The sequence below is a fragment of the Hyla sarda genome, chromosome 6, assembly GCF_029499605.1.
Source record: "Hyla sarda isolate aHylSar1 chromosome 6, aHylSar1.hap1, whole genome shotgun sequence".
NCBI lineage: Eukaryota > Metazoa > Chordata > Amphibia > Anura > Hylidae > Hyla > Hyla sarda.
The window spans coordinates 95,908,791-95,934,477 of NC_079194.1; the positions used below are offsets into that span (position 1 = coordinate 95,908,791).

General features: G+C 42.3%; 1 long non-coding RNA gene across 1 annotated transcript; it reads right to left on the bottom strand.

Moving 5' to 3' along the window:
* Positions 1–639: 639 nt before the first annotated feature.
* Positions 640–9,559, bottom strand: LOC130275892 (uncharacterized). The gene is made up of 3 exons (XR_008844942.1): positions 9,455–9,559; positions 5,679–5,853; positions 640–709 (listed from the first exon to the last, which is right to left on the bottom strand). It is a non-coding gene; the product is annotated as an uncharacterized LOC130275892 (long non-coding RNA).
* Between the last annotated feature and the right edge of the window lie 16,128 nt (positions 9,560–25,687).

Here is a 25,687-nt window from a genome sequence, read left to right on the forward strand (position 1 = left end):
ATGTGAAAGGCTTTAATTCCCCTACTAAGAGACTTTTAGAGTATTTTCTCCTTATTGAAGAAAGAAGGGGTCTCAGTGGCCTTCCTGCAAGAGACGCATTTTAAACAGGGACATATACCCAAGCTACCTACTAACCACTTCTCTCTTTGGTACCACAGTGGGAGCACAAACTCATCTTCTAGAGGTGTCTCTATTGCATTGCATCGTGATGTACCCTTTCAGTTTGAGGCTTAGCAGTACTCGGGGGATGGCAAAGCATTGTTTAAAAAAGGTGAGATTGGTTCAAAGACATACACCCTGGCCTCAGTGTACCCACCTAACAAGGCCAGGTCCACTGGCTGCTTCGGACCATGGAGGAGTTGCAGGCTTTTGAGGGGCCCATCCTTCTTGGATCGGACCATAATGTAGCTCTTGACCCCAAGTGGGATACTTTGGTGGGGCGCTCCGCAATCTCCTCGTTGGCCCTTCGCACTCTAAAAAATATGCTTTACACTATGGGCTTAGTGGACATTTGGCGTATCTTGCATCCGGGTGATCGCACATACACATTTTTCTCTCTACCTCATTAGTCTGGATTACCTCTTTTGCCACAACAGTTTACTTCAATCATAGAACAAAGAAACTTGGCACTGAAATAATGTGAGATTTATTTCATATGCAATCCAAAGTTAAAGAGAATGTTTCGGTCAAACATTGGCCTTCATCAGATCTAGAAATACATAACAAAAATCGCAATAAGTATATATATAGGACATCATGATCATAGAGGGGTTGAGGGTTGTTTATAAGAACCAAGTGAGGTAGGGACCATCTGGCCAATCAAAATGACATATCTGGTGTTTGGACAGATTGCTAAGGAATAAAGTGAAACAAAACCATCAATATGCTGGTGGCCTGTCTAACAATGGTGTACTGAAAGCTAAGTTAGCTGTATATTTCTAAGGAGTACAGGAGAAATACAAGGTGACTTAGACTTGTTGAGGTCCGTAAAAATACAGGTGGATATATATGTATAGGATAGACAAGCCAGATCGTGGTGACAAAGATTTAAGGCATAGGTAAATGGGGTCTGCTGGGTAGAACACGATAACAGCAGCAATACAATAGCAAATGAGGACATAGAAGCAACCTTCAGAATAAGGACATAAAAGTACATATCTGCATAATAACAGCAACAGTGAAACAGTAATTAAGGACATGGAAGCAACTCTATAATGCTGTACATCTTCAGAGATGGGAAGAGTTAGTGTCAGGGGCAAGGTCCTCTCCGGACCAATCTCCAGAGTACCACCACCTGTATCAGACAGTTGGATTGGTTTCCCTTCGACACACTCTCTCAGGAAGGTGACTAATCCCTTGACGAAAGCCACACTTATGATTAAATAGACTTATGACAAACCGCAAGTAGACGAGGGGTCTGGGGCTAAGGTTCTCTCCCCAGCGATGCCCAGCTTTCTGATACCTTTTATTTTACATCCACAAGTGTCAGTTATTGATGTGTGGTCAAAACTGGATCACATTCCTCTCAAAGACTTATGCCCTAATAAGGAACCTCCAACACCTGAGCTAATTCAGATGCTGCTGCCTACTGTCAAACTTAAATTTTACCACTGCTACTTAATCAGAAGAGCATGTATTGCTGTACCACAGGTGTGTGTCCTTGGGGCTGATCTCAATAAGTTGGAGCGTATGGCGCTGTCTGCTCCCCGCTCTGGGCTCAGATTGCGCACAGTACATTCTGGCATGGTACAGGAGGCAGACTCTGCGGTCCCGTTATTCCTGCTTTGATGGGAGAAGGAATTGAATGTGTCGCTCACTGTGGAAGAACGCAGAGAAGTAGTGAGACATTCACATGGTTTTTCAAGATGTGTCAAGCTGCAGGAAGGCCACTACAAACTCCTCACTGGGAATTATTACATCACTGGGGCCTTGTCCTACAGACACATGCTGGAGGTGCCATGCAGGTAGAGGACCCTTCTCCCATATATGGTGGCACTGCCCAGACATCGTTCCGTTCTGGACAGAGATTGGTAAACTCATATCTATTATAGTAGGCAAACAGATTACACTGACACCTCCACTAGTACTCTTAGGCTTCTCTAATGCAGATTACAACATGCATAAAACATGTTTAGTTGCCCACTTACTCTCTGTAGCAAAGGCTTTGGTCCCCCTCCACTGGCTACAAGTGCTGCCTCCCACCACACTCCATTGGCATCAGAAGGTGTCTGACCTCTGTAGAATGGAGGAATTAAACAGATGGAGTACTCATTCCCATGTTAGCTCTCTGAAAATTTGGATGCTGTGGCTGAACTATAAAATTGGCCTAGCATTACCCCTATCCTCTTCTCTGGTACCCCCTTAAACGTCTTAATTTTTCTCTTCTTCCTTATATTCTGTTTTATCTATACTCTTGGACCGGACCCTCTTTCCTCAATTCCTCTTTCCTCTTTTCTCTTACCCTTATACCTTCTGCTTCTCGTCTCCTCCTTCCTCCTTGTCTCCTTTCTATGTCTGTACAGTTTATTTTCCCCTAGTTCTGTTAACCCTCCAATTTAAGCCCAGATGCGAAAGCTTTGAGGTGATGGAATCCTCTGGACCCCAATGTACAAGTGTATGTATACGGCAATGTATCTGGAATACCGGTGCAGGTGGCGGACCTCATTGAGCACTCCTCACCAATATTTAATACACCATTGGGATCAGCTAGACCTCACTGCCCAGGCATCTATTGCTTTATTGATTTCCTTTTCCCTATCCCCCTCCCGTTTTCCCATACATGTTTTCTCAGTTATAGTTTCTTAAACCAGTCGTGAACTGCAGCTGAGGCGGGCATTTCACTGTCCATACTCCTAACTAGATATGGGCTTCAATAATTCGTATTCTCCAAACTGCCTTATGTGTGTATACTGGTATTGCCAATCACTGCGACACTCTGTCTCTGGGTCACTTTCAGGACTCCTGATGCTGCTGCTGCCACCTCCAGCTGTCTCATTCTGCCACCATATGTTCTCCTCATGCTGCCGCCAGCTCCAGGCTGTCTCATTCGGCCACCATATGTTCTACTGATGCTGATGTCAGCTCCAAGCTGTCTCATACTGCAACCATATGTTCTTCTCATGCTGCTGCCACCTCCAGGCTGTGTCATTCAGCCACTATATGTTCTCCTCATGCGGCCGCAAACTTCAGGATGTGTCACTCAGCCACTATATGGTCTCCTCATGCTGCCCCACCTCCGCGCTGTGTCATTCAGCCACTATATGGTCTCCTCATGCTGCTGCCACCTCCACGCTGGGTCATACAACCACTATATGTTCTCCTCATGCTGCCGCCACCTCCACGCTGGGTCATTCAGCCACTATATGGTCTCCTCATGCTGCCGACAACTCCAGGCTGTGTCATTCAGCCACTATATGTTCTTCTCATGCTGCCGCCATCTCCACGCTGTGTCATTCAGCCAATATATAGTCTCCTCATTCTGCCACCACCTCCACACTGGGTCATTTAGCCACTATGTGGTCTCCTCATGCTGCTGCCCCTCCATACTGTCTCATTCTGCTGCCATGTGTTCTCCTCATGCTGATGCCATCTCCAGGCTGTTTCATTCTGCCACCATATGTTCTCCTCATGCTGCCGCCTGCTCCAGGCTGTCTCATTCTGCCACCATATGTTCTACTGATGCTGATACCAGCTCCAAGCTGTCTCATACTGCCACCATATGTTCTTCTCATGCTGCTGCCACCTCCAGGATGTGTCATTCAGCCACTATATGTTCTCCTCATGCTGCCCCACCTTTGCGCTGTGTCATTCAGCCACTATATGGTCTCCTCATGCTGCTTCCACCTCCAGGCTTTGTCATTCAACCACTATATGTTCTCCTCATGCTGCTGCAAATTACAGGCTATGTCATTCAGCCACTATATGCTGCTTCCAGCTCACTCCAGGCTGTGTCATTCAGCCACTATATGGTCTCCTCATGCTGTTGCCAACTCCAGGCTGTGTCATTCAGCCACTATATGCTGCTGCCAACTACAGGCTGTGTCATTCAGCCACTGTGTGGTCTCCTCATACTGCCACCAACTCCAGGCTGTGTCAATCAACCACTATATGTTCTCCCCATGCTGCTGCCACTTCCACGCTGTGTCATTCAGCCACCACCTGGTCTCCTCATGCTGCCGCCACCTCCACACTGTGTCAGTCGGCCACTATATGGTCTCCTCATGCTGCCGCCACCTACACGCTGGGTCATTCAGCCACTATATGGTCTCCTCATGCTGCCGCCACCTCCACGCTGGATCATTCAGCCACTATATGGTCTCCTCATGCTGCCGCCAACTCCAGGCTTTGTCATTCAGTCACTATATGTTCTCCTCCAGCTACCGCCACCTCCACGCTGTGTCATTCAGCCACTATATGGTCTTCTCATTCTGCCACCACCTCCACACTGGGTCATTCAGCCACTATGTGGTCTCCTCATGCTGCTGCCCCCTCCATACTGTGTCATTCAGGCACTATATGGTCTCCTCCTGCTGCCGCCAACTCCAGGCTGTATTATTCAGCCACTATATGGTCTCATCATGCTACCGCCACCTCCATGCTGTGTCATTCAGCCTCTATATTGTTTACTCATGCTTCCGCCACCTCCAGGCTGTGTCATTCAGCCACTATATGTTCTCCTCATGCTGCTGCAAACTCCAGCCTGTGTCATTCAGCCACAATATGCTGCCGCCACCTCCAGGCTGTGTCATTCAGCCACTATATGGTCTCCTCCTGCTGCTGACAACTCCAGGCTGTGTCATTCAGCCACTATATGCTGCCGCCAACTCCAGGCTGTGTCATTCAGCCACTATGTGGTCTCCTCATGCTGCCACCAACTCCAGGCTGTGTCATTCAACCACTATATGTTCTCCCCATGCTGCTGCCACCTCCATGCTGTGTCATTCAGCCACTACCTGGCCGCCACCTGCCCGCTGGGTCATTCAGCCACTATATGATCTCTTCATGCTGCCACCACCTTCATGGTGGGTCATTCAGCCACTAATTGGGCTCCTCATGCTGCTGCCAACTCCAGGCTGTGTCATTCAGCCACTATATAGTCTCCTCATAGGCTCTGTCATTGTGCTGCTCTGCAACAGTGATTATTATAGCAATGTCTCTGATCTGCATGTCATATGGAATATTATTTCACTAACCCAGCACACACCTTATGCGTGTTACAGCAAGGCAAAGTGTTCTACACCCCTATTGAGGCTCTCTGTAGGCAAGAAATAGCTGTTTTTAATAGCGATTTGCCACAAATAAGTTCGGACCGAAACTAATTTTTTGGGAAAATTCTGTGAATTTTCAAAAATGTGCTCATCTTTAAATAGAATAGAAGAACTCAACAGAAGAGGGACTTATATCGACTAAAAATTTTAAGGTGGAAATGTGGTTTATTCTATCAGTAAATACATCATTTTGTTCATAGGAATTTAATGTCATTATTCTTAGGTAAATTGGGGCCTCATGTGTATTCTGACATTTAATGACAATAAGCTGGTATTGTCATTGTTTCCTTTAATTATAATTTGTCATGAATCACACTGTACCAAGATTCATCTTGCCCTTATTGTAAGAGTTCCTTGGAAATAAAAGAACAATGTTATGCTGAATAGGCTATAAAAAGGTCATGTACTCACAAGAAACTCACTGGGATTAGATTTCAAACTGCCAACCCAATTCCTTGGACACTCCGCTCGCTTTCAAGCGCTGACAAGACCATCGCTTTGCCTTTCAAGTCAGTGAGGAACAATTCTCAGATGTAAAATGCTTTCCACAAACATGTCTGGAAGGAAATATCTTTACCCTGTTTTACTGGAAGTGAGAGAAAAATCTTTGTGGTTACAGACATGACTTATTCACCCTCTCTGTAATTGGAATTGATTAGGAAAAGGTAATAAATCAATATACAAAGCTACAACCACATTCAAGAACTTCTCTCTACATAATTGTAATTACTACATACTATACCAAAAGTATTGGGATACAGTATATCTCTTATGTTCCTATGATTCAGAAAAACTTAAAGGGGTACTCCACCCCAAGACATCTTATCCCCTATCCAAATGATAGGATGTCTAATCACAGGGATCCCACCGCTGGGGACCCTCGCGATCTTCCTGCTGCACCCGGCGTTCATTTAGAGAATCGGGTGCAGCACCAGTGGCTCGTGCAGCAGCTGCATCAAAATAAGGGGCAGCCTGACCGTGGGGCACCCCGTTCTTTTCTTTTTTTTTTCTATTTAGTCTGTGGTCCTTTTAAAGTCAGCTCAGGGGCCGGGGCTGTGCTGCCTTCCTTTGAGGAGAGGGATGCTCCTTCTCCTCTCCCCCTTCCCCACGCTCCTCTGTGTGCATCCTTATTGGTGGAGCAGGCACATGTTTCCTGCTCCACCATGGATTTAAACACCCACAAGGGCCGCCGTAATAAAGAGGACCTCCCCTGCCCACTAGTGATCCACTGATTCTGCCCATCTGGTAGGTTACTTTTTGGTGGGAGGGGGTAGGTTGCAGTTTGGGAGGCATTATCCTAGTGTTTCCTAACCAGGATGACTCCTGTTTTTACAAAACTACAACTCCCAGCATGCCTTTGGCTGTCCAGGCATGCTGGGATTTATAGTTTTGCAACAGCTGGAGGTACCCTGGTGTGGAAACACTGATCTATCTATCCTCCTGTCTATCTATCTATCTATCTATCTATCTATCTATCGTATACCTCTATCTATCTACTGTATCTATTTTATATCTATTTATCTATCTATTTTATCTATGTCTATCTATCTATCTTTCTATCTCATATCAACCTATCTATCTCACATCTACCTATCTATCTATCTCACATCTACCTATCTATCTATCTATCTATCTATCTCATCTCTCTCTCTCTCATGTTAATCACTATTTCTTTCTTCTATCTATCTATATAAGTGTATCTATCTCATATCCAGGGACAGACTGACAGGTCGGGCACCCAGGCACTGCCCACGGACTCAGGCCTGAGAAGGGCCCGCCGCTGCCAGAACCTTTTCTTTTTTCTAAAATCTACCTTCAGCCTACTATGACTCAGACGCTGGGACAGGCTGTGGGCTCTTTAAAATCAGCACAGGGGCTGCCAAGGGCACTTCCTACCTGGGGGCACTGCCTACCTGCGGGAGGGGGTACCACTACTGGGGGCATTACTTACCTGGGGGGGGCACTATCTACTGGGGACATTACCTACCTGGGAGCCTTACCTACTGGAAGCATTACATTCCTGATGGCATTATCTATTACTTTCTGGGGGCATTACCTACTGGGGGAATAACCTACTACTTACCCATCTGGGGACATTATCTACTAACTACTGGGGGCATTGCTTACAACCTACTTAACGAGGGTATTATCTACTACCTACCTACTGGGGCAGTACAGCCCTACTGGGGGTTTCCGTCTCATAGGGGAAATTTTCTAACTAACTACTGAGGGCACTACCTAATAGAGGATGGAAAATTACCTACCCACCAACTCCCAATCTCCCTACCCTTTTCCCCCAACAGACCTACTTCCTTGCAGGGACCCAGGGGGGCATTATTTGGAGCACTGCGGGTAGGAAACAGGTGGGGAATGTGCTGAAAAAGTGTGGAACCTAATATGTTTGCTGTCTGGCTGATTCTTTGGAGAAGACTCATGGTTGGAAGAAGACTTTATGGTGGTCAGATCAAAACAGAGAAGAAAAGGAAAATGAATGACTCCAAGAAGATGCCCCCCGTGAGTCAGTAAATGTAATTGCACTGTAATCAATTATATGGTTTGCAGCCCCTGTGTAGAGCCAGGGTCATTGCTATATGGGCTTTGTATGGGGAATATAGGTCTATGTTTAGTGATTTTTATATAGTCACTATGTGGTGATAAAGTAAGTGGTCATGGTGTGGGGATACTATTCTACCTTGTGTCCTGGTTTTATTGGTAATATTGGTGTCAGTATACAGGATTTGGTCAGTAACATTATGAAGGTGATAGATATATTCTCAGTTAACTAAAGGGCTCTTGTTTTTCATAGACAGTGGGTAAAATAGTGGTCTGGGAGAGGGTATCTAGGCCTTGAGTGGTCTAAGGGGCCCTACAATTTCTGATGGCAGCCCTTTGGATCAGGGATAAGATGTCTAGTGGCAGAGTACCCCTTTAAGACATGCAAAAAGTAGTGTACTTTACTACTCAGTTGCTAGCGACCTCTGTCCAGCTTCACTAGATAGACTCCATTGATTTTTCCCTGCAATATCAAGAGGTCAGATCAGATCCTGAGCATTTACAACTTTTGACATGTCTGTCTGACATGCGAAAATATTTATATATTTTTTTTAATAAATGACAGGAACACTTTAAATTTAATAAAAAAGTCCTGAAATTTGTCTGGGGGGATTTTTTATTTTTTTTTCAATGAAGCAGTTTTGGATTCAGAGCCAAATGGAATTCAGCTTTATATTCAAATGTAAGTAACTAATAGAATTGCCACTTACCTCCTTTTAAGAGCAGTAAGTAAATATGAAACAGAGTAGAGGAGAAGGAACTCGTGTCAAAATAATAGCAGTTCTTGCTCCTCTAGCGTTGGTATAAAAATACTTGCTTACTCCTTGCTAGTGGCCGGGATCAGTGTTTTTCTCTGTTCACTTTAGTGACTATTAAAGTGTACCTTTCGGTGTGACCTTTTTTCTACTTTTAATCTTTGAATTCAGGGGGTTTATGCAGTCCCATTGCCATAGGTGTATAAAATCCAGTACCCACCATCCAGTCTGCCTTTGAGCCATTGAGCAGCACTGTTAAGAATTGGAAGTGTTTAGGGACCATAGTCTTCTCACACCCTTTAAGAGGTTCTCCCCTTGCGGGGAAAACCCCTTACTATTATTACTATTATTACTATTACTATTATTTTATTATGCTTCTCAGAGCTAGATAAAAATTCCTCAATCAAACAAGTTAAAATAATCAGCGGCACTTATAAGTGGCTACTGATGGATGCTACATATTTCGGCATCCTGTCACAGGGTTTGGTGTCCAGTGTTGGGTTTGCCTGCACTCTCAATGTGCTGTTTGAATAAAGCACATAACTTCTCCCAATTGCTGGTAACCCTATTGTGTCTTTATTTTAGCCTACAAAGATGGCCACAAAGATTTACCAATAGCCTTCATGATGTTTCAGTGAGAAATCAGCTTTTTCAAGCTATATGAGGCTAATGGGAATAAATAGAGCAAGGCCCTCAAACAGGTTGGAACTGCTGGGCCCCCAAAAAACTGAGGGGATGGACTCTAAAGTCATCAGATGCATAGGCACTTACGATACATATGCATCTCATATTACACAAATTCTGAAAACACATTGGCATGTACTAAGATTGGACCCAGAGCTACAGGATATAATTGGTAATACACCTAGTATCACTTACAGAAGAGAGTCCAACATTAGGGAGTCGAAGACTAACAATACATGGATTCCTAATCTACCAGAAAGATATTGGGGGAGATTTATCAAAACCTGTCCAAGGGAAAAGTTGTTGAGTTGCCCATAGCAACCAATCAGATCACTTCTTTCATTTTTCAGAGGCCTTTTCAATAATGAAAGAAGCCATCTGATTGGTTGCTATGGGCAACTCAACAACTTTTCCTCTGGACAGATTTTGATAAATCTCCCCAATTATCCTTGCGGATACTGCACAATGTGCAGATATATGCCAAAGACCAAAATGTTTAAAAACAATGGGTGTCATATTCAAAACTCCCATTTTGGAAAAATTTTCCATTAGATAATCAAAGTGTTTTACATGAGAATGATCTAAGGTTTACACTATTCCTGACAGTTTTGTAAAAGTGGAAGTGGTTATGTAAATGTCATGTTTTGCATTATATTTTCAAAGGGGCAAGAGTCCATTGTACGCCAGCTCTTTGCTAGTGTAGAAATCACAGAAATGTCTCTTTTTTTCTTTTCTTTTTTTTTTCTTTTATTCTTTGGGGAAAAAATTTGTTATTTAATAAATGATTGAAAAACAAATAATTATCATTGGAAAATGTTAATAAAAAATAAATAAATAAATATATATATATATATATATATATATATATATATAAAGCAAAGGAGCAACAGCACTCTAAAATCCAAAGGATATAAAAGGGAAGGTGCAGGCAACCTGTAAAAGGATCAAGTCCAACGATCCATCCAAATGTAAAAAAGGAAGATCAGGGCAGCACTCCAATAACGTGAAAAAAGATAAAATTTATTCCATCAAAACAATGTGCAAAACAGCAGCGACGTTTCGATCCTCTCCAGGATCTTTTTCAAGCTTGAAAAAGATCCTGGAGAGGATCGAAACGTCGCTGCTGTTTTGCACATTGTTTTGATGGAATAAATTTTATCTTTTTTCACGTTATTGGAGTGCTGCCCTGATCTTCCTTTTATATATATATATATATATATATATATATATATATATATATATATATATATCTCACAGAAAAGAGTGTTCCACTCACTCCCCAAGGTGCATAAAGGTATATTTCCACCTCCCCTTCGACCAATAGTTGCTGGCATTGGGTCGTTGGGGGAGCGCCTTGGGGAGTGGGTGGATCACCATCTCCAACCCCTGACTAAAATAACCCCCACGTTCACACAAGACACTAAGCATGTGATCAATATCTTAGAAAAAATTGTGTGGGATGAGCAGTTGTCATGGGCAACCTGTGATGTTATAGGCTTATATCCATGCATTCCCTGGTCTAAGGGCCTAGAGGCCCTGTCCGTCCATATGGAAAAATTCAGCACATACTCCCCTGGTCTGCAGGAATTTATCACCATCGCCACGGAGTTTTTGCTTAAACACAACTACTTTGTGTTTGATGGTGGTTTCTACCTGCAGACCAGGGGAGCATCAATGGGTGCCAAATATTCCCCGTCTTTTGCAAATATCTACATGTTTCATTGGGAGCAGCTCTTTATTTTCAGTGATAAAAACCCATATTATGATAATATACACTGGATCAGTCGTTACATAGACGATTTATTGATAATTTGGAGGGGTACGGAGACACTATTTTCGGAATTTGTTAAGTATATTGGGAACAACAACTTAAATTTGGGGTTCACCTCACATTTCGATAAAAATACAATTAATTTTTTGGACATTTCGCTGATTAGTGGGAGTGATGGCATAGAAATTCGCCCCTATAGAAAAGACACAGCCTCTAACTCCATTTTATTGGCCTCCTCCTGCCATCCACGACATGTCCTGGATAATATTCCCTATGGTGAATTATGCAGAATAAAACGTAACTGCTCTAGTGAGAAACAATTTAAAATTGCAGCAGAGGAACTTCATACTAGATTGGAGCAGAGGGGTTATAGCGAAAAAATACTAAAAAAAGCAGAAATAAGAATAGAGGGACGGGGGCGCGAGGAACTAGTATCCTATTCCAGTAGGCACCAAAATAGAAGGGACTCATATAAGGTTGGAGGCAAATTAGCCAAAAACACAATCAAAAATGAAAATGTAAATCCGAGTAAAGATAGACCACCATTTTTCGTGACTTCATACAGTACTCAATTTGGACAGATTAAAAAAATAATAAATAGATATATTCCGGTATTAGAAACAGATCCAATATTAAGAGATTTATTATCAGAAGGTATTTCTATTGTGTCCAGGAGAGGCCCCACTATTGGAACCAGAGTCTCACCTAGTCTATTTACCAGTCAAAAGGAAAGTGTAAAGGACCGGGACTGGTTGAGGAATATAGGTAATCGTAAATGTGGTCATACTAGATGCATCACGTGTACACACATGGTAAATTCAAATACCGTAACGTCTTGCACAACAAATAGGACATACAATATACACCAGTATATCAATTGCAATACTAAATCCATTATATATGTAGCAACATGTATTACGTGTAATTTGCAATATGTAGGATGCTCGGGTAATTCATTAAAAGTGAGGTTTAGGAAACATATTACGGATGCTAAAAGTAGTTTGACAAACATGTCTATGCTGTCACGTCACTTTAGAGAGTCCCATTCAGGGGACACTACCCATTTACGAGTATTGGGGGTAGAAAAAGTCACCTTAGGACCTAGGGGAGGCGATCTTAGAAAGAAATTATACAATAGAGAGGCACATTGGATGTTCCTCTTGGGAACAAGATTCCCGCAAGGGTTAAACAAAAGATTGGATTTAATGTTAACGTGTGCATAAATTGAATAAAAGAATATAGTTGATGTATACAATTTATTATTAATCACGTATGTTTAGTTTCCGGTCCAATATGCATTCTTCGTTTCTTGTGCACATATAATAAATTTTGAATTGTCGTAAATTATAGGGGATGTTCACACGGTGAGATGCACATTATGCGGTTATTGATCTATATATAAATATTTCGGATCTTGGTGTGCAGATATAGTTCAAATTGTTTATTTCGGTAAATATGTACCTCCAAATTAATATGAATATCGGTGGTATTGATGGACTAGCTTTTAGACTATTCGAGATTGAAATTTAAATGTTACTCAAAATTTGAAATTTAAAGCCGCATTGTCTGCATCCTTGTGTGAACTCTCTCCGAACGATCAGATGTGATCATGATTCCCAATGCCATGTTTTGTAACCAACTGTTTTTAATTAAGATTCATGTGGTCATGTGACCAAACTCATGTGTATTTTAACCTGCATTATTGAGTGTATGTCTATCTACGACTAAGCACCTGAGTGTGCGAAACGCGTCAGATTGTGTCCTGTCTAAGCGTGTGAATAAAGCCATTGACAAGTTTTACCTGCATCTTCCCGAGTGCCGGACGTTTTCTTTTCTGTGAGATTTCTACTAAGCCGGGAGCGGTACCGGTGTCCGTAGCACGAGATAGTGCAGCAAACGCGAGAGTGGTGAGCAGCCTGACCTTATCTGCATATATATATATATATATATATATATATATATATATAGGAATATGCAAATAAGGAAAGAGGGACACATCTGCAGACAGCTGTTTCGGGGTTCTTGCAGTACAGAGCAGGGTGATCTGGCTTGGCTAAGATGAGGGGCCTTAGACCAACTAAACAGGATGAGTATTTAACTCAGAGTTCCTGAGAGGCAGCCATCATAACAGGCAGTGAGTATCCATCATTAAACTGCTGCCCTGCCTCTGATAATCTGCTAAGTATCACCCTCTTTCCTCCCTGCAACCTATACCTTTGCCCCCAACTTCTATCTCTTAAAAACCTCCACTCTCTCTTGGCTTCCACAGTCTAACCCTATCCTTCCTATCCCAAGACTCCTTTCCACTCCTCTCTAATAAGACTTATTAACCCCTTCCATCCCTGTTAACTGTATATCACAAACTCCTATAGCCCTAGGGACAGAAAGCTGTTCTGGATTGAGTGCTTGTGTATTGGTGTGTAATTAGGTGGGTGGGTACGATATTGTATTGGGTTAAAGTGTAATGTAACCAGTATAATGGTAAAGGGGTTATCCAGGAAAAAACTTTTTTTTATATATCAACTGGCTCCAGAAAGTTAAACAGATTTATAAATTACTTCTATTAAAAAAATCTTAATCCTTTCAGTACTTATGAGCTTCTGAAGTTAAGGTTGTTCTTTTCTGTCTAAGTGCTCTCTGATGACACGTATCTCGGGAACCGCCCAGTTTAGAAGAGGTTTGCTATCGGGATTTGCTTCTAAACTTGGCGTTTCCCGAGACACGTGTCATCAGAGAGCACTTAGACAGAAAAGAACAACCTTAATTTCAGAAGCTCATAACTACTGAAAGGATTAAGATTTTTTTATAGAAGTAATTTACAAATCTGTTTAACTTTCTGGAGCCAGTTGATATATATAAAAAAGTTTTTTCCTGGAATACCCCTTTAATGTAGTGAAGTTACCATTGTTGTATACACTGAGATACATTGAGATTATACGGATATATATATATATGTTAGCTAAAGTTATATAGTGTATTAGTGAATAAACCTTTGTATTATTAACCCTGTGTTGGAAATTACTTAAACTGTACAATTTACAAAGGGAAACAAGAGTAAGTTGTTAACACTTGAAAAAGGAAGGAAGGAGGAATAGTATACAATATTTATATATTCTATATTAGTATTATATACCTTCCTTATATCCCCTTTATCATTGGCGATATCCTTTATCATTAGGATACCCTTTTATAAATCCTTTATCATTGGTATATATCCTTTATTATATATATACACAGTGGTCCCTCAACATACGATGGTAATTCGTTCCAAACGAGCCATCGTTTGTCGAATCCATCGTATGTTGAGGGATTCGTGCAATGTAAAGTATAGTAAGCTGTACTCACCTGTCCCCGCCGCTCCGGACCGCATCCCGCCGCTCCCGATGGTGTCCCCGCCGCTCCCGATGGTGTCCCCGGGCCTCCGCTGGGCTCTCCTGGTCTTCTCCGGTCCTCTGCTGGGCTCTCCTGGTTTTCTCCGGTCCTCCGCTGTCTTCCGCAAAGCATTACTGGGCCTATGTAGCGACGTCATTACGCCACTGCGTACGCCGTTCCTATTGGATGACGGAATGGCGTGCGCAGCAGCGTATTGACGTCACAGGAGAGGGCCAAGAAGACACGGGAGGACCAGCGCTGGACCCGAAGGGCACCCCGGAGCATCGTGGAGGGGTAAGTAATACTCACCGCACCACACGGGGAACATTAAGCTGCTATCCAGCAGCAGCTTAAGCATTTTGCGCTGCCGGATAGCACTTAATGCGATGGCCCCGACATAAAAAAGCATTGTATGTCGATTTGATCATATGTCGGGGCCATCGTATGTCGGGGGGTCACTGTATATATATATATATATATATATATATATATATATATATATATATATGTATATATATATATATAATATTTTTTTCATGGTCACTGCACCTGCACTTGCATTTAACCCCTGGACATGTTTTATTTATACAGTTATCACTTGTATGGGCACCAGTTATCATTGAAAATTATGTGAGATACTTCCCTGATTCTAAATTTAGTGCCAAACTCTGCAATTTAGGTGCAAAAAAATTAAAGATGGAGGCAAAAAATTATAATTTTGGTGCCAAAATCTGTAATTTTGGAGTGAAAAAAAAAAAACAACATCAGCACAAAAATGAACTCTCACATATTTTCAAAGCAGCAAAAGAGACTGCTTTGACTGCTTAAAGGGGTATTTCGCCCCTAGACATCTTATCCCCTATCCAAAGGATAGGGGATAAGATGTCAGATCGCCGCGGTCCCGCTGCTGGGGACCCCTGGGATCCCCGCTGCGGCACCGCGCTATCATTACGGCACAGAGCGAGTTCGCTCTGCACGTAATGATGGGCAATACAGGGGCCGGAGCATCGTTACATCACGGCTCCGCCCCTCGTGATGTCACGACCCGCCCCTTTCAATACAAGTCTATGGGAGGGGACGTTGCGGTCATCAAGCCCCCTCCCATAGACTTGCATTAAGGGGACGGGCCGTGATGTCACGAGGGGCGGCGCCATGACGTCACGCTGCTTTGTCCCCCGTATCGCCCGTCATTACGCACAGAGCGAACTCGCTCTGTGCTGTAATGATAGCGCGGTGCTGCAGCGGGGATCCCAGGGCTCCCCAGCAGCAGGACCGCGGCGATCTGACATCTTATCCCCTATCCTTTGGATAAGGGATAAGATGTCTAGGGGCGGAGTACCCCTTTAAAAATGTGAGGAAAAACAAAAAAGGTGTGATTAATATTGCTGGGACAGAAGTTTTTGAATATCTCCCCCAATGTTTTAAAAAAAAAAGTTTATTAATTGCAGTAGTCGGAACGTGATCTACGAAGCTATGTTCACATGTATGAAAATATATGTATTTTGATATTTTATAATTATGATAAGATCCATATCAGATAAATAATTAAGATATCTAAGATCATTACCCTCATTTAAGGTAATACTTTAATAATTTGACATCAGAAAATTGGGGGCATCTACTAAGATGTGTGTGATTTAGTTCATTTTTTTTTTACATGTGTTTTTGAGTGACTCCGCCAAATTTATGAAATGATTGCAGGGCATTTGATACATTTTGTGGAGGATACACATTTTCTGAAATTTCACTTTTCACATATACCAAGAAGCTACGCTAGGTCTGGGCTGGTGTAGAATAGTGACTTTTTGGTGGGTTTTGTGACTTTTTTGCGTAAGTTGCAGTTAATAAATTCATCACCACTGCACAAGACTAACCCCCAACAGCTGGTCTGTACCCTCTTTTAAAAAAAAAAGTGTAAATCGAAAAGGCGCAAAAAATATCCTTAGGCAGGGCCGCCATAAGGGCAGTACAGCCAGGGGCCCGGACCAGAAGCACTGTGTAGAGGGGCCCGCAGCTGCCAACGCTTTCACCCTCCTCTCGCACTCCACACCTAATATCAGTAAAAAGAACAAGCTCCTTGCAAAGCAACAATCACGGGAGCCCATCCTCTCCACTCCCCAATGCTCTGCCTGTACCCGGCCCCCCTCTCTCCTGGCCCCTCCCCCACACAGGCCTCTTGCTGTATACACCTCTGCAGTCAGGGAATGGCAGGAGGAGGGGGCTGCAAGGTGCACAGTCTGAAGCCTGAAACTAAAGTGAAACTGAAAGTAAAATTCACTCAAGATGTTGACCCCCCTGGAGCTGCTCAATTGTGTGTGTGTGTATATGTGTGTGTGTGTGTGTGTGTGTGTATCTTGAGCCTAATCATGTGTGTATACCTAAGCATTATGTATGTGATGTGCATGTGTTTGTATCTGTGCATTGTTTGTCTATGTATGAATGTATGTCTGTGTTCACAGTGTGGGGCACTACTTGGGTATATGGGGGCTCTCTTCAGGAGACTGGGAAAGCTGTGTGTGCTGCCTGTCACCCAGCTTTCCCACTCTCCTGAAGGGAATATTTGTCTGGTAAATCAGCCATATTAGAGAGATGGCATGGAGGGAAATAACAGATGTCACAATAGTACTCTGCCATTAAAGGAGTCTTAGTGCAAGACTTACAGTACTTCCCCAGCTTTATAAGACTCCTGAATAGCAGAATTCTAGTATGACACCTGGTACTTAATGTCTACAATATAGCTGCTTCCCCAGACATATATTCTCTTCAGAAGGCTAGGAAAGCTGGGTGACAGGTAGTTCATAAACCTAGGGAAGTAATGTGAGCCCTGCACTGTGTAATGTCACCCAGCTTTCCAAGTCTCCTGAAGTCCTAGAAGTGATGGACTGCTTTTCCTCCCTTTACTTGTCATGAAGTATGGAAGCTGGGCCCTCTCCCTTCCACCGCTCTTCACACTAAGGCTGGGTTCACATTACTTTTTGATGATCTGGTCACCGGACCCGGCCCGTATCTAATTCATTTGAATGAGCCAACTGGAGTCATATAGGGGGACATTTATCAAAGCATTTAGTAGGTTTTTTTGCTTAAAATTGTCGCTAAATTGTCGCACGTGCGCCTGCACTCTTTTTTCTGCGACTTTTTGCTTGTTCAGTGTCCTAAGCAAAAAATAAAAATCTTGCTTACCAGAGCAAAAAGTGATTTTTGACTTGCAGTGGTCAGAGATTTATCAAGTGTGACAGTCGCAAAACAGTCGCATCGCATGAAAAACCTACTAAATGTACTCCAGCTCAGACATGGAGCAGAAAAAGCCACTACCAAAGCAAAAAAAGAAAAAGTGCTTAAGCGAAAGAAATTTATCAACAGGCTGAAAGCAGTTGATAAATGAGTCGCACATAAGCAAAACAATAGTAAGAAAAAAATTACTAAAAAAAAGGAATACATAAGCAAACATTGATAAATGTCCCCCATAGTGACTCCGCTCGGCTCATTTTTGCCCTGTATCCAGTTTTCTGACCAGACCTAAGACCGTGGTATACAGTATTTTTTTGGACTAATGCTTTTGGTGTGTGTGTGTGTGTGTGTAAGGGGGGGGGGGTGTTCCAGACACTATGACTTTATGGGGCCCCGAAATTCCTGATGGCGGCCCTGGCCTTAGGTGCAGCGCTGCACCTAAATAGAGACTAATCTAGACTCAAAAACAGCTCTAAAGACAATGATAAATCCCACCATTTGTTCCTATCCTCAGGGCCAGATTGAGGCTGCCTGGAAGACGGAGCACTTCATTATGTTGCATTGCATATTGGGTGCAGTATAGTTTCCCCACATTAGGTGCAGTGTAGTTTCCCCACATTAGGTGCAGTACAGTTCCCCCACATTAGGTGCAGTATAGTTTCCCCACATTAGGTGCAGTGTAGTTTCCCCACATTAGGTGAAGTACAGTTCCCCCACATTAGGTGCAGTACAGTTCCCCCACATTAGGTGCAGTACAGTTCCCCACATTAGGTGCAGTACAGTTCCCCACATTAGGTGCAGTACAGTTCCCCCTCATTAGGTGCAGTACAGTTCCCCCACATTAGGTGCAGTACAGTTCCCCACATTAGGTGCAGTACAGTTCCCCCATATTAGGTGCAGTATCGTCCCCCACATTAGGTGCAGCATAGTTCCCCAACATTAGGTGCAGTATAGATCCCTCACATTGGGAGCAGTATAGTTCCCCAAATTAGGAGCAGTACAGTTCCCCCACATTAGGTGCAGTATAGATTCCCCACATTAGGTGCAGTATAGTTCTCCCACATTAGGTGCAGTATAGTTCCCCACATTTGGTGCAGTATAGTTCCCCCACATTAGGTGCAGTATAGTTCCCCCACATCAGGTGCAGTATAGTTCCCCCACATTAGGTGCAGTACAGTTCCCCCACATTAGGTGCAGTATAGTTCCCCACATTAGGTGCCGTATAGTTCCCCACATTAGGAGCAGTACAGTTCCCCCACATTAGGTACAGTATAGTTCCCCACATTAGGTGCCGTATAGTTCCCCACATTAGGAGCAGTACAGTTCCCCCACATTAGGTACAGTATAGTTCCCCACATTAGGAGCAGTACAGTTCCCCCACATTAGGTACAGTATAGTTCCCCACATTAGGAGCAGTACAGTTCCCCCACATTAGGTGCAGTATAGTTCCCCACATTAGGAGCAGTACAGTTCCCCCCCATTAGGTACAGTATAGCTCCCCACATTAGGTGCAGTATAAGCAGTACAGTTCCCCCACATTAGGGACAGTATAGTTCCCCCACATTAGGTGCAGTATAGTTCCCCCACATTAGGTGCAGTATAGTTCCCCCACATTAGGTGCAGTATAAGTCCCCACATTAGGTGCAGTACAGTTTCTCCACATTAGGTGTAGTATTGCTCCCCACATTAGGAGCAGTACAGTTCCCCCACATTAGGTGCAGTATAAGTCCCCACATTAGGTGCAGTATAAGTCCCCACATTAGGTGGAGTATAGTTCCCCACATTAGGAGCAGTACAGTTCCCCCACATTAGGTACAGTATAGCTCCCCACATTAGGTGCAGTATAAGTCCCCACATAAGGTGCAGTATAAGTCCCCACATTAGGTGCTGTATAAGTCCCCACATTAGGTGCAGTACAGTTCCCCTACAGACATACAGCCTTCAGCCATATACAGTGTATGGCTGGAGGCTGTATGCCTGTTTACTGCCCCACTTCATTTTTTAATAGAAGTTATTTACAAATCTCCTGCCTTTCTGGCACCAGTTAATTTAAAAGAACATGTTTTCCAGTGGAGTACCCCTTTAAGATATTTACCTTTGGACACATTTTAGTAATATACTGAATGATAATAACATTTGAATACAAATGATGTAGAATGGAGAGGGACGATCAGGGGGCTGTACAATGAAGATAGGTAAAAAGATACTAACCATAATGGGCTGGTCAATTGATCAAAATTGATGAATTACAAACTGTAAATTATAAACTGTAAATTGTAAACAAAAACATAAAAACATCCCAGTACTGAACTAATATCAGGATTATACCCCTTTCTCTCCATTCTTGATGTACTAATCATTATATGCTAATCATACTTTCATTTTTCACTCCCTCTAATTTATCTAGACCCCTCTACTAATATAGGATAATAATTAACAATTTTGATTAATGTCCTAAATGTTAATAATATAATAATGATGATGATGATGATAATCATATTAATAATAAAACAATATATCGATACCATACCATTTAGTAATTAAAAAGGACAATACTTACCATGATTACCATTAATTAAAAAATATATTTTTGGGGGAACAATATGTAATGTAAAAAAAAAACTCCAACTAAGGTAATGTATCAGAAAGTAGCAGTCGGATTTTAAAGGGTACTCCGGTGGGGAAAAAAAATAAAAAAATTAATCAACTGGTGCAAGAAAGTTAAACACATTTGTAAATTACTTCTATTTAAAAATCTTAATCTTACCAGTACTTATCAGCTGCTGTATGCTCCTCATGAAATACTTTTCTTTTGTATTTATTTTCTTTCTGACCACAGTGCTCTCTGCTGACACCTCTGACAATGTCAGGAACTGTCCAGAGCAGTAAAGGTTTGCTAATGGGATGATTGAGAAGATGACGTTGCATTAAAAATAATATGAAGAGCGCAACCATAGGCTTATGGAAGTAGTGCAAGACTTGAGAATATGATGTGCAGATAGCTGATAGTTCAGTATAGGGACAGGAAGTGATATGCACAAAGCTGATTTATCAGTGAAACTTCGGGGAGGCTATTGTTTTAATACAGAGGACATCTTTGTGGGCTGAAATAGCAGTGATGCTCTTTATTCAAAGAGCACATTGGGAATGCAAGCAAACCCAATACTGAACCTAAAACCCTGTGACAGGATGTAGAAATGTGTAGAACCAATAGTAGCCACTTTTATGAGTGCCACTGATTATTTTAACTTGTTTGTCTGAGGGATTTTAATCTATCTTCTAGAAACATAATAAAATAATAGTATATTTTAATAAGGGGGTATCTAGTAATTGTTTTCCCCACAAGGGGGCAACCCCTTAAAGGTTGTAAAAGGATATAACTGCCCTGGGACCTTCAGGGACTTTTTATTTTTTAGGAACCATAGTAACTCACCAATGAATTTACAAACCATATAAAGTTACAGAGCAAGTTCACCAAGTTCTGAGGTGCATAGTGCTGACTGCAGAGTCCAAACCTCAACTGTAATTAAAATAAGCACAAAACTACCCTCCAGGGAGCTTCATGGATGGGTTTCCATGGCTGAGCTGCTGCATGAAAGCCTCACATCACCTAACGGAAAGAGAGGTCAATAGAGATATAATCGGGTGAGTTTGGTGTGGCAAAAGTTGACAGGCCCATACAAGGCCCTAACCTCAACCTCAATCAGGGGTGGGGACCTGGTGCTTAAGGGGCCCCAAAAACACATCTGCCTCATAAGTGACCAATATTTAATGACACATGGGGCCCTGCTGCAGATTTTTCATAAGGGCTCAGAAGCTACAAGTTATGGCTTTTACCTCAATGAACACCTCACAAATGCTCTTCTAAATGAATAGGCAATAATTCCCACAGACACCCACCAAAAACCAATAGAAAGTCTTCCCAAAACAATGGAATCTGTTGTAACTGGAAAGAAAGGGAGTAACACCTTACCTAGGAATTTAGAACGGGATGTCCTACATTCTCTCAATGGGGAAAGAAGGAAGGTAGGTCTAATGTAGATAGACAAGAAAAGGAAATGATAGATAGATAGATAGATAGATATGAGATAGATAGATAATAGATATAAATAGATAGATAGATACATAGATAGATACAGAAAGAAAGATGTGAGATGTGAGACAGACAGACAGATAGATAGATAAATCTTAGGGCAAGGAGGATTATGGATTCATCTGAAAAGTTAGACCGGGCCCTCAATAAAATGGTGTCTAACTTTGGACAGTGGGGCTATCCTGACAACCTTATACAGAGACAGAGACTCAAGGTTACATCAGATGTGACAGACAATAGGGGGACACAAGAGAGACATATTTTGACTAAAGATAAACAGATTGCCTTTGTGAGTACTTACAATGATCTATCTCCAGACATTGGTAGGGTCATGCGTAAATAATGGCATTTGTTGAGTGGATATACAAATATTCCTGAATTATCCTCTCCACCTTTAATGTCCTACAGGAGAGCCGTCAGATTGAACAAACTAGTGACTGCGGGCATTTCATTGATAACTGGTGATACACAAAGATACATCACCATACAGAAAAAAGGTAGTTATCCATGTAGATCATGTATTAACTGTAAATACATGAAAAAGGTCATTTATCCTATAAAATATTACCTTACCTGCACTTCTTATGTAATTTACATACTCTGGTGCCCATGTGGTCTCCTCTATGTGGCTGAGAACACATAGGACATGAAAACAAGTCTCAATCAACACAGATATTCCATTAGGAAGAAGAAAACCGATCTACTTGTACCCAAACATTTCATAGACTATGGATACAGTGAAAGTGATCTTAATTTTATGATCATAGACCACGTTCTCATATTAAAATGGGAGGCGACCGACAGGGTTTACTCAAAAAGACATGAGTTAAGTTGGATTTTTGCTCTTAATTCTTTGAAGTCATATGGATTAAATGTTGAGTTTAAAGTATAGTATTGTCTAGGGTTATGGGGAGATAAGGTACTCTGGCTCAGCCTAGATGCGTGATCTATCTATGTCAGTGTATTCAGTACAAAGGAAGTTCATTTGATCATGGTATATGAGTTTAATTATATTTCTTTCTCTTTTCTTACAGTGGCCTCTTGGGATGATACTACATCCACCGGACTGGAAATTTATTTTTCCTGTTTTTCATTAATAGATATTTCATTTTGATATACTTTGGTTATTTTGAGTCATTACATTATTATGGGGGTGATATGCTGAGCATGATATGGTTGTAGTTGGTAATGGTATTTATTTTTTATTTATTTACATTTTATTTGTTATTCTTTTTTATCATTATATTTTTATTTCCTTGAGATACTGGTCTGATAGCAAGTACTTGCACACATACAGACACCCACCTTCATTGTATTAGACCGAATGGGTCTTGGTTGAGGGGAGTTGGTCTGCGTTCCACCTAGGTACCCATCTATTTGATGGGACTTCGGGAGGATATACAACTAGGAGGATCGGATCCTGACATAGGATATGCTGGGCTCTGGTCTTACAGACTCACCTCATCATCTAATCATTAATTAACCTTAGGTGTGGTGGTAATGTGAACATGTCTTTATAAAACTGTTTTTTTGTGGGGTTTTTTGTTTGTTTTTTTGTTCCTTTGTTTTGCTTTTTTCTTTTATTTATAATTTATTTATAGTTTTTTTTTATTTACCTATTTGTTTTTTTATTTGCCAGTTTTCATTTGCCCACTAGTTTCTTTTTTTCATTTGCCACTTTTTTAAATTTTCATTTATCCATTTGCTCCTCTATTTTGTGCCTCATTTGCCCATTCTCAAGATGGCTGAGCGTGTCTTGGGTTCTCTGTGCACGTGAGCAGAGACAGGGAGCCCGGGTTGCCATGACTGCAGTTATGCTCAGCATTCACTTACATCCCCGCCAGAAGTGACATCTCAACAGCACGTGCGCATTGGAATAAACATGTGACGCGCAAGCGTAGTAGCTTTACTATAATGCGTGCACATTGTTTGCACGCGTTACTCTGTTTGCAAACAAACAGCATATGGATGTCCCAGTGAGTGAGAGATACAATAACCATTGTATGTGTTTGTTTTTAACTGTCACAAGGATGTGATTTATAAACTAATCATGGTCCTATTAAGGTGGGGTAATGATGGGGAGCACTATATGCACATGATTAACTATGTATAGTAATTGAATAAGTATTTTCACATGTATTGTTTGATACCACTGTGATACACTGTATTCAAATTTGATGTTTTTAATACATAATGTTTACACTAAATTGATTTGCTTATTGGACTATTGATACCTGATGGGTATCCCTATTTAAGTGTGGCTTTGCACCATTTGTACTGAGCTTGAGAAAGGCCAGGTGAGCTGGCTGAAACATTGCTTATAGACACTCATTTTTGATGGAATAAACTTAATGTTTTTTGTTTTTTTTTTAGAACTGTTTGCTGTGGACTTATACATTGCTCAAAAAATTTAAGGGAACACTAAGATAACTCATCATAAATCTGAATGGATGAACTAACCGTATGAAATACTTTCGTCTTTACATAGTTGAATGTGCTTTAAACAAAATCACACAAAAATGATCAATGGAAATCAAATTTATCAATCTATGGAGGTCTGGATATGGAGTCACACTCAAAATCAAAGTGGAAAACCAAGCTACAGGCTGATCCAACTTTGATGTAATGTCCTTTAAACAAGTCAAAATGAGGCTCAGTAGTGTGTGTGGCCTCCACGTGCTGATATGACCTCCCTACAATGCCTGGGCATGCTCCTGATGAGGTGGACTAAAGCATCCGCCGACTCCTGGACATTCTGTGGTGCAACATGGCGTTGGTGGATGGAGCAAGACGTGATGTCCCAGATGTACTCAATCGGATTCAGGTCTGGGGAATGGGCGGGTCAGTCCATAGCATCAATGCCTTCCTCTTGCAAAAACTGCTGACAGAATCCTGCCACATGAGGTCTAGCATTGTCATGCATTAGGAGGATCCCAGGGCCAACCACACCACCATATGGTCTCACAAGGGGTCTGAGGTTCTCATCTAGGTACCTAATGGCAGTCAGGCCTCTGGCAAGCACATGGAGGGCTGTGCGGCCACCCAAAGAAATGCCACCCCATCACATTACTGACCCATACTGGAGGATGTTGCAGGCAGCAGAATGTTCTCCACGGCATCTACAAACTCTGTCACGTCTGTCACATGTGCTCAGTGTGAACCTGCTTTCATCTGTGAAGAGCACAGGGTGCCAGTGGGGAATTATGCCAATCTTGGCGTTCTCTGGCAAATGCCAAACGTCCTGCACGGTGTTGGGCTGTTAGCACAACCCCCACCTGTGGACATCTTACCCTCATACCACCCTCATGGAGTCTGTTTCTGATCATCTGAATGGACACATGCACATTTGTGGCCTGCTGGAGGTCATTTTGCAGGCCTATGGCAGTGCTCCTCCTTGCACAAAGTCGGAGGTAGCGGTCCTGCTGCTGGGTTGTTGCCCTCCTACGGCCTCCTCCATATCTCCTGGTAGCGCCTCCATGCTCTGGACACTATGCTGACAGACACAGCAAACCTTCTTGCCGCAGCTTGCATTGATGTGCCATCCTGGACGAGCTGCACTACCTGAGCCACTTGTGTGGGTTGTAGACTCCGTCTCATGCTACCACTAGAGTGAAAGCACTGCCAGCATTCAAAATGTCCAAATGACCAAAACATCAGCCAGGAAGCATAGGAACTGAGAAGTGGTCTGTGGTCACCTCCTGCAGAACCACTCCTTTATTGGGGTGTCCTGTTGTCTGTTCCATTTGCACAACAGCATGTGAAATTGTTTGCTTCCTGAGTGGACAGTGTGATTTCACAGAAGTGTGATTGACTTGGAGTTACATTGTGTTGTTTAAGTGTTCTCTTTATTTTTTTGAGCAGTGTATATTTTTCTGTATACTACATGGACCCCTGACCCAGGTCTGGCTTCTGCGTGCACCACCTATATTTTTGCATGTTTGGATTGTGCTGCTTTCCTACTGCT